Here is an 11,164-nt window from a genome sequence, read left to right as displayed (position 1 = left end):
GTCACAGAAATAGTAATAAAGAATTTCATTAATTAATAACAAATTGTACAATAAAAATAGACATTAATAAATGAGTTAACAAATTAATTAACTAATCTGTAAATAAATGGACTAAATTTATTGTTTGATTTTTTAAATAAGCAATAAAAGCAGTAATTATAAAAACAATTTATAAATGAAATATTAATCCATCAATAAATGGTTTATTGTGGTCCTCCATATGTCCTCATATATTTTGCAGACTTATAAAATCACTGGGCCGCTATTTCTAAACATTCCAACATTTTTTTAGAACTTTAATTTTTTTTTTTTTTTTTGGTAATTTGTGTAAATTGGTAATCACTTTTATTTGGATCTATCTGTCTGTTTATCTATCTATCTATCTATCTATCTATCTATCTATCTATCTATCTATCTATCTAACATTTACAGACAAAACAATATAGACAGTAACAAATAACAGCAATGAGAAACAAAATAAAACAAGAGAAAAATAACACAATATTGACAAGTTTTAAGAATTAAGTCACTAAAAACTGGAAGAGAATTTACAAACAGATTTTTAAAGTTTTCAATTAGACATCTTAATCAGTGGTCTCACACACACACACACACACACATGCAAAAACAAACAAAAAAGATAAAAAAGAGAGGAATTAAAGTGGGCTACTGATCAGGTGACCCACATGCACGAACGTCCTGCGAGAGTTCAAGTCGATAATGAGTCATGTTTAAAATAAATCCTGATCCAGGGCAGCTCGAGCCCGGTGTGTTATTTTAGCGGAGCATGAGAGGAGCGGGCCTCTTCTTCCCTTTCTTTCAGTTTCACGGTTATAAACCTGAGTAAAAGTGAGTCTGAAAACTAAATTAGGTTGAATAGAAATATATTTTTCAAAGACTTTGGTCATGACTTTCAGACATTTCTAGTACCGTGCCATTAAATCAAAGGTGACTCAATAGTTTTCTTCATTATTTACAATTATCTCTCTGGTATAGCCTACATATTTTACATTCAGCACTTTCATAGGTAAACTCTGAATAACACAATAGTGGAAACAATAGCTTCAGTGAGACTGAATGACAAAATTTAAAATGTGCCGCTTGCAAGTAGTCATCTCAGTAACAGATATCCTTAAAATGTTTTATTTAAACAAAACCAGCTTGTATCAGCAGATGCTCCTCCTTGAACAGAGCCTCTGTAAAAACACTCTTCTGGATTCAGATCTTCCACAACTGAGGAAAGACCTGCACTGAAAATTATGTAACACAAGTGAAGGCTTTCCAAGAAGTGGAGACAAACACTGAATGTAACATATCTTTATTTTTTGGCCAAAAAATGATATAAAAATGCAAGCATCAAACGCATACCACAAGTACTTAATTTACAACCATAAGTGAAATCAAACATAAAACACTGCGTAACTGTGTTTGCCAACAATCTACAATGAGAATGATAGTTTGCGCTATTACAACATAATTTGCTCTCGAGGACAGGCAGGGGAAAGGTGCCAGTGTAGTATGCAGTGGTTCGACAGTGTTCTGACAGTCTCAAATGGCTCACGACTAATATTAGACTGGAAAGTTTATTAAACTACAAAAAAGGTGCCTGTGTTTCTGTTATACTTGGATAAACACAAAGGAACATGTAGTGGAAAAGCTAAACACAAGAATGGACAAAATCAGCTTACTTTTTTAGATTTTTCAATGGAATTTAAGCATAACACAACTTGAGGCTAAAAGAATGCATGATCACAGCTATAATCAAATATGAATTGTCCAAGCGTGTTGTAGTGTGGTAGACAGAGTCCTGAAGTTATTTAGAGTCAGCGTCCCTCAAGCTCTGAGTAGATACGTGTGTCATGTCTTTATGTAAACGTAAAAGCCAAAGCCACATTCAACAACAGTATCAAGAAACTCTGCACACTAGAACAAATTACTGAATGATTCGGCCTCATCATGAGCTTTTCGAAATCTGTAAAAGTTACAAATTTAAAGGGAGCCTTACGGTTGTAAATGCACTGCGTCTCTTTATAAAAAGTATTACTATTCATGGCATTTATAGTCTAAACGCACAAAACTTTTCCTTCACCAAATTACAAAGCAATCATAAAAACAAACAAGGACAGCACAAAAGGTTTTCAGTGTGGCTTGGGACTGAATGTGAAAGAAATGAAGGAGCCTTACATTCTCTCACCAGGCACTGCATTTGAGGCAGAAACAGAGGAGCTACAGAGATTCCCCTCAGCAGTCAAAACACAAAAAGAGTTACAATTTCCCTTCCCTACGACTATGCCCTGCAAAACAGTACATAAGGCTCTGCAGTAGTTTGAGTTGGACGCGGACACACCACATAGTAAGTGTCGGCTCAGTATTCATCGTGACTGAATCCCGGGGTCATGTTTATCCGTTTATCCAAAGTTGGATAGGGGTTCCTTGATATCGTGAAGGCTGTGTGTTTATGAGCCATTCACAGATTGTTATTCTCATTGTCTTAATCGGGGTTTTTACTTAACTGCCTTTGACCTGCAACATTGGTTATTATTTGGTCTTTGGGAGTTACGAGGAAAATCAGGAGACACCTAACGTTCTGTACATATAAACAATCCACTTTTTTTTGTTCATAGAATATATAAAAAAAAAAATTATAAAAAAAATCTAAGGTACGCTTTACTTTCTGCAGCATTAAATGCAAGGACCGAAACCTAAAATATTTTTCTGACAGAGCTTAGAAAAGCCACAACTGACAAATAAGATCACAAGTAGAGATCAATCGCTAAACATATTTATAATATATACATTTTTGGTTGTCTAAAAAGGACATTGAGCCTCATTGGAGGAACAAGCAGAATGAATTCATTAGTAAAACCATTTTTACATAGTGGTCACATTTAAATCAGAGCAGAATAAAAATGTCCTGATAATTTACTCACCCCAGTGTCATCCAAGATGTTATGTCTTTCTCTCCTCGGTCGAAAAGAAATTAAGGTTTTTGAGGAAAACGTTTCAGGATTTTTCTCCATATAGTGGATTTCAATGGGGACAACAGGTTGAAGGTCCCAATTTGCAGTTTCAGTGCAGCTTCAAAGAGCTCTACACGATCCCAGCTGAGGAATAAGGGTCTTGTATAGTAAAAAAAAAACCCACGTATATACTTTTTAACCACAAATGCTCATCTTGCCTTCATCACCTCGACTTCATGCAAATACATGTCATGTTGGAAAGGTCATGCGTGACATAGGCATAGAAGTACTGACTCAGTGTTTACAAAGCAAGCCTGCAAAGAAAGTAAAAAAAAAAAAAAAAGGTAAACCAACAATGATTTTAAAGTTGGAGACGATTGAGATGGGGCAGTTGGTTTTCCTTGTTCTTCCATGCGCCTGACCTACTTATTTGTACTATCCTTTTTTGAATAACCGACAGAAAATATAACAAGAACACCAATAACTGAAATCCAAGCATGACCTTGCCCAATCATGTACACTTTTGTGGTTCCAAGTATATACATTGAGGTTTTTTTTTTTTGCTTTGCTTGTTTTTTCTTTCTCTAGAGAATTGACTATCGTCGTGATCAACTAAATACTACATCTGTATGCACCCGCTAGAATGGCTCTGTTTCTTCTTGCTCTCTATAGAGGACTCCCTGAAACTGCAACTTGTACCCCTGTGCATCAACCCATTGGCATCCCCTAATAAATCCTACAACTTTTTTCCCCTCATAAACTTTCATTTCTTTTTCGACTGAAGAAAGAAAGTCATGAACATCTTGGATGACACGAGGTGTGAAGTAGAGTATCCAGAAAGGTTTATTCTGGAAGTGCACCTCATCTTTTAATTTGGGCAACATCATGCCTGGTGCAACAGCGGGAGATGATATATTTTTGTAGGCCAACCCGAAGCAAGCATACACCCCTGGTTTCCTTGGCAAATAGCGCTACAGGATTTTTCCATTGACTTTTGGATTTCAGTATTTCTTATGTCCTAGGGACTCACCTGAAAATATCCTCATCTTGCATTAAACTACCCAAAGACCATTGTTTCCAGACAATTAACCAAAAGACTGATGGAACAGGTAACTCATTTCTAATTTCACAGCCCTACAAAAATATATCATCCCTGCAACACTCTATTGGTTTTTGATGCAATTGGGATGCTCACAGAGTGTAAGAATGTTTTTTACTCAGTAATTCATTTTGCTTGTGTTGTATTAAGGATGAACTTTCGTGGTCTTGAAATTGGTCGATGGTTGAAGAAAAACAATGAAGAACAGTAGAAAATAGAGAACAATCTTCCTTTATAAACTAAGTCCCATTTATCCAAGCATGAATTACTGCTTAACTCTCACACGAGATACAAAAGTACAGTCCACTTTATCCAGAAGGGGTGGCTGCTGCTCCACGCCAGACATGCATCTTTAGTCGCCCTGAAGTCTCGGAAAGAAACAAGTGCTTCTGAGCTAAGGGTTGCTGTTCTTTATTCCAGGAAAAAGCACCACATAATAAAGTTAGAGAGCGAGTCGTTGTGGTCATCTCATCATGATACTTTTAGCTATATGTTCTTTGAACAAGAGTTAAGTATATATATTTTTACCTGCAAGTCATTGGGAGTTTTCTGTTCCCCATTGACGCCCTTCAGTAGCACAGACTCCTCTGTCTTTTTTTGCCTTCATTTTCTCTCTTTGCTGCTACGATGTCATCTTTGTTAGTCTTCTCCTTGGTGCTGTAGACATTAATGCTGTAGACATTAACAGCACACAATACACCAGACTGCAACACTGGGCGTGCACATGATGTTTTCTGCACTTCTGTACTAAATTATATAATTGCATAGCACAATTCGCGCTGTTAGAAAGTCTTATTGAAATTACCCCTAACAAAGTTTGGACACACTTTGATCGAATTTGTTTCTCATGATCATAAAGAGATTATTTGATCTAAAGATTATGTAAGCACGCTTGTATTAGTATTTAGTATTTTGTAGTATTTACCAAAGAGACTTATATTTTAGAAATATTTTAAAAATCTTGCTGACCCTCCCCTCAACATTTAAATGGTACTTTTATTCATACAGTAGCATTATTTAATATATTACCATGGTACTGAATATGTCATTTACCATGTTTTAACACTATGTTACTACAGGATATCTTTACAGAATATCATTAAATTTAAAATGTAAAGTGGGAACTATAACTTTTATACATTATAAATATGTGTAAAATATTATTTGGAAAATATAAAAGATTTATTATATTACATTACTGCGCCTTTTTTCTATTCACTATGGTGCTGTAATGTTAGATGCATTTATTATTTATTTGAATAATTGTTAAAATGTATTTGCATGAAAAATTTATTTTTTGTTTAATTTCTATTTTTTACACTTATCTTTTCTACAGATTTCCCAGCACTTCCTTGCAGACCCAGAGGCGACCCAGTACGGAGGTCCCTAGACTACCCCACTTTGAAAACCCTGTACTAATGGTTTACTAATAAACTGGAGAGAAGGAAAAGGTATTACATACATTTCTTGCTTGCCTGAACGTCCACAGGAGTAACTTGCCTTTTTTATACAGGAAGTAGAAGGCACTTACTTATGGCCAGCAACGGGATACTACGACGTAATCCACCACAATAATCACTCCACTAGTATCAACTGGAGAGAGAGAGAGAACAGCAGATGTCAACATTGAAAGGTATTGCATTTGATCTATAGCTAACCAATGAAAGAATCAGACATTTCAACAAAGACACAATTAATTCATGCTGAAAGCATGAATTGACATATGAGCCGAGTTTGGTATGAAACATATTATTAGAGTGTTTTAATGCAAAATGAAATGAGACTCATATTCCCCCAGGAGTCAAATAAAAGAAAATGAAGATTAAGCCATTCAGAGGAAGGCGATCATCAAATGCACATAAATAAACACAGAGACGGCAAAACAGAAATTTGTCTGGGAATGAATTTTGTATGAGTTAAATCTACTCAATAAAAACAACGAGCCGCCACCACAATCCTGCACCACAATGGTTTTAACAGTCTCAGTTACGGCCCAGCACTTCAAAACATTTGTTAAAACATTAAGCATAGAGCCTAATTATACATTCATCTTGGAAAACATTCTACAGCTGTATCTGAAGTAATGTCTGCCTTCAATTTTGCTGGCTTTTTGCTCTATGACTTTTCTTCACACACAGAATTTGAAATATGCCCAGAGGCCGACCGAGAAAAGAAGTCAAGCTAACCCCGAGCTGCTCTTGGATCAAATGCATGAATTATTCAAGTACATTAGATGATCTTTCATTGTTTATGGGGTTGGATTTTGCAGAAGGGTGAAATGTGGGACTGGAGTGTTGATTTAAAAGCATCGCGATGATACTTTCTAACAGACACATAGAGACAGAAAAGGGGAAAATGTTACCTGGGGTTTTCCTGGCTGTTGGAATCTGGGAGAATGGAACTGGGAGAGAGAAAACAACGAAGCGACATTATGCATTTTTGATTAAAAGCAGCCAATATTCAAACACATCCTATTAATTTAAAAGTTTAAAAATAAATGTCATGGTTAAATGATATTTTTAAAAAATGATGATGAGACTTTTTATACAGTCTGGATGAGGCGATCTTTGAAAAATAAGGGCGTTACAACAGTACATTTTCACAAAAATATTAAGCAGGACAACTGGTTTTAACACTGATTATAATAATAGAATGATTTCTGGAGGGATCATGTGACACTGAAAACTAGATAATGATTCTGAAGCACAGCTTTACCACCACAGGAATAAATTACATAAAAAAAAAAAAAAAAAAAAAAAGGTAAATGGATATTTCAGTATTATTTCAGTATAAAACAGGTATTTTAAATTGTAACAATAATTCACAAAATTACTGTATTATATGATGTAGATACAGCATAAGTGACTCATAAGTGGCATAAAAAAATAACAGACAAAAGCTAAATTTAATTAAATACATACATAATGTTAAATTAAATATTATCAATTTCATACTTTACTATAAAATAATGTATAAAATAGTGCTGTCAATCGTTTAAAAAAGTATTAAATGGCCGGACATTTTTCTAAAATTAATCCTGATTAATTTCACCTAACATTTTAAATATTTTTTTCATTGCAATAATTTTCACATTCAAACCTTTAATGAATGTAAAAACAACATAAAGACAGTATATTTTTCATATTTGTTTAATGGCATTTTTTTATGACTGAAGGCCAGTATCGGATTGTGGTTATAAAGACGTTCTGTGTCTAAATAAACACAATTTTTGTCAAGAAAAAAAAGAGAGAGAGAAGCAGCAGCAGTTGAGTGGGGTGGCCAACCCTGTGTTACTTGCATTAAACATTTTTAATGAGTTAATCTGAAAAAATTAATCGCTTAATTTTGACAGCACTATGTATAAAATTGTACATAGTAATTGATGTATAGATATTACATTTATATATAAAAATATTATGTTTATAATTAGAATACATTTAGTCAACTATATTTTAATGTCATATTTATGATCATGATTAATAATAGTGATGAATAATCATTACTATTATACAATTTATTATTAATGAACAACTGGATGTCCTGATTGGCAGTGGAAATAAGGAAAATCGACTCTTACTGCTCCTGATGCTGAAAGTCTTGGTCTCTATTCCGAAGTCGTTTGTTGAATTGCAGACAGCAACAGCATCAGTGGTGACTTTAAGCATCACAACGCTGTAGACTTGATCCTCCATCTCTCCTTTAACAACCTCACGCCAGCTCTGAGACTACAACACACACACACACACACACACACAAGACAAAAGCCTCAATCCACAGCTCAGTGTAACATAAGCAGAGGGCTGAGAGGAAATCAGTGTTACCTGACTGCCGGTGATGCTCCAGGTGATGGCGGGTCGGGGGTAACCTCTCACCTCACAGCTCAAATTCACCCAACCCCCTACTTTCTCCATCAGCTCAATCTCTCTCTCTGCATCCTTCATCTGAGGCGCGCCTGGAGGAACAGATCCAGTAACAATTTGAACTAAAAATATGCTGATGTTGAAGCTCTTTTGCTGAGTTTCAGCTGATGCTCTCTTCCTCACCCTGTACGATGATATGGACAAAACCGCTGGTCAGCAGGCCTGGAAGAGACGGTACAGTCACCTCACAGTCATACTGTCCAGCTGTGTCAAACGTGGCATCCTGCAGCTGCATTATGTGTCCTCTCCCGACCTCAATCCCATCCTACACAAACAAAGGTGTACAAACAAATTTAGTAAAGAACGGGCGGGGTGAGAAGAAGCTCTCAACAGAATGTGGAAGACCAAACTAACGTGTCTAGACTGCAGAAGGATGCTACAGGGTTACCTTAAACCACACAGTCGAGGTCTCTAAAGACGACAGGGCATTGCAGGTGGCTGTCAGACTTTCTCCTTTCAGCATGACCTCCGAGTCTTTGGGCACCACCACAGCTGGGTCAGATCCTGAGCACACACATAGCTTAGTATTTCAGAGTGTCGTCGGTGTGAGCTTGACAGTGCATCTGCTTCATTTAATGACAGTGGTAAATGATGACAAATTGTTATTCTGGGGTGAATTCTGGTGGTGGATGAAAGAATCCTTTCTTTCATATTACTTAAGCAAAACAGAATCTTTCTTCCTTTCAAGATTTCTTTAAATTTTTAGAGTGAAATGATGGAATTTATTACAGTTTCTATATTTACGCAAAAATAGCAAATGTGGAACAATGCAGTAGCTTAGTGACCTTTTTTTTTTTTTACTTCTAATAATGTTGTTTTCTCAGTTAGGCCCTTTTATGACATGTAAGAAAAATAAATAAATTGTGCGCCTGATTTACTAATTCATTCCTACGTTTAGATACATTGAGGGAACGAATTAGTAAATCAGTCGTTAATGATTTAGCTACCATTATTTTTTTTCCTGCATGTCATAATGAGGGGTCCGTAGCTTTCTTTATTCTGTTAAATTATATGTATATTTTTTCTAATTTAAGTGCTTTGGAAAAAGTATCTGTAATTAATAAATATACTCTACCAGTGGTAAAGATGTTTTTATTGTTTTTTGAAAGAAGTGTATACTCACCAAGGCTGCATTTATTTGATTAAAGAAATACAGTAAAAACTGTTATTTAATAATTGTTTTACAATTTAATATATTTTAAAATGACATTTAAAATATGTTTCAACAGTCATTCAGTCTTCAGTGTCACATGATTCTTCAGAAATCATTCTAATATGTTGGTTGTTTGCTATAGCATTTTGGTACTAATATCAGTATGTTGAAAAAAGTTGTACTGCCCATTATTTTTGTGCGACCATAATGCATTTTTTTTTATTTCAGTATTTTTTCTGGATGAATAGAAAGTTTAATGCACTCTTTCTGAATAAAAGTATTAATAAAAAAATCTTGTCCTAAACGTTTGAATAGTAGAGTAAATGTTAATTATTCAACATTATTAGATGTCAGCATATTTTGCAACAATACTGATAGATGATTAGATTACAGTGCTTGTTGTAATGCATTTTCTTTCTAGTTTCCAAATCTGTGTGTAAAAATGAGAAGGTGGAAGTTGAACTCACAGTGCACAGTGAGCTGTAGGGTGTCCAGCACCTCGTCATGGTTCACAGCATCCAAGCCCAGAGAGTGACATTCATACACACCGCTATCTGCTCGAGACACTTCCTTCAGAACCAGCAGCCCCTGAGAGGAATCCAGCTCCACGTCTGACTGTTATGATGGAAGTCAGTCTGTTAGTCTGTTCATGGAATTTGATTTAAATTTGAAGAAAAAACATGTACAAACCCGATTCCAAAAAAGTTGGGACACTGTACAAATTGTGAGTAAAAAAGGAATGCTCAGTCTGTTGGACCCCACCGTTTCCCGCGGTATTCTTGATCCGTTCGCCTCGGGTGGGTAGGTCAGTGGGCCATTGTGCTCTCGGTGTCTTCCCTGATAATCAGCAGATGGCCGAAGATGGGTTGGAGATAAAGTGTCCTGGAACAGGTTAGTGAAGCGGTATCCATGTCACTAAGGGTTTTCCGTTTGTCGTAGTGATCGTGCAGAGGTTTATTGCAAAGAAAAGCAAAAGGATTAATAAAGTAATAAAAACAAATCAGCGGAGCGACCTGGACGGCGACCGGTAACTGAAAAGTCATGCGAAAATCAATGCGAAAGGGAAGATCCAGGCTAGAACAACATATGATCCCATCCAGGCGTCGTCTCTTTCAGGAAGGACCGTGCATTTTCCAACATGAAGGCCAGACCACAACCGAATCAATTAGCAACATCATTGCTTGGGTAGAAGAGGATCCCGGTACTGAATGCCAGCCTGCAGTCCAGATCTTCACCCATAAAACTTCGGCACATCATAAAGAGGAAGATGCGACCAGAAGACCTAAGACAGTTGAATCAACTAGAAGCCTGTATTAGACAACATGGGAACATCCTATTCCAAACTGTGAAGCAACTTGTGCGCCTCATCCCCGACTTTCGACTGTTTATAGGAAAAGAGAGGATTGACACATCCAGTTGGTAAACAGGCCTTGTTCCACACGTTTTTGAATTCGTTGCATAGCCATGAATTTTAAACTAACTCACTATTTTTTCCCGTGCAAATGTAAATTTTCTCAGTTTTAAACTTGATATGTTCATCTATTTTGTAGTCTGATCATGATTGAATATTTGAAAAGTTTCAGCATCATTGCATTTTCGGTATTTTTATTCCAACAAGTTTGTACAGTGTTCTCAACTTTTGTTTGGATTGGTGTTTTGTAATCTTCCTTCTCTTTTACACTGAAGTAATACGTAGTGAATAATGCCTCAACTAGCTGTATAGATGGGAGGAAAATGATCATTAAAACTACATTTTTTTTTTGGTTTGTCCAAAAACTACAAGTAATATTATACAGTGAGTAATGTAAAATTATGATACATTCCCTTTATGTTTTTTTGACTGAAGTCTGACTTGTCATTAAGCTAAACTAAGCATTCAACAGCTCTATTTAGCAGTCATTCTACAGCAGTTTTCCCACTGTGGTCTAGCCTTCACCAGTGTTGTTATTGTTAATCAAAAATAAGACAAAAAATATTTTGTTAAACTGAAATAAAGCTTAAATAAAATAAAATAAAATAAAAATATAAATAT

General features: G+C 35.7%; 1 pseudogene; it reads right to left on the bottom strand.

Moving 5' to 3' along the window:
• Positions 1-4,411: 4,411 nt before the first annotated feature.
• Positions 4,412-11,164, bottom strand: part of LOC109071929 — a 29,232-nt pseudogene continuing 22,479 nt past the window's right edge.

The sequence above is a fragment of the Cyprinus carpio genome, chromosome B5 (assembly GCF_018340385.1).
Source record: "Cyprinus carpio isolate SPL01 chromosome B5, ASM1834038v1, whole genome shotgun sequence".
NCBI classification, from domain to species: domain Eukaryota; kingdom Metazoa; phylum Chordata; class Actinopteri; order Cypriniformes; family Cyprinidae; genus Cyprinus; species Cyprinus carpio.
The sequence above is the reverse complement of the archived record's forward strand: the minus strand, read 5'-3'. Positions and strand labels throughout refer to the sequence as shown.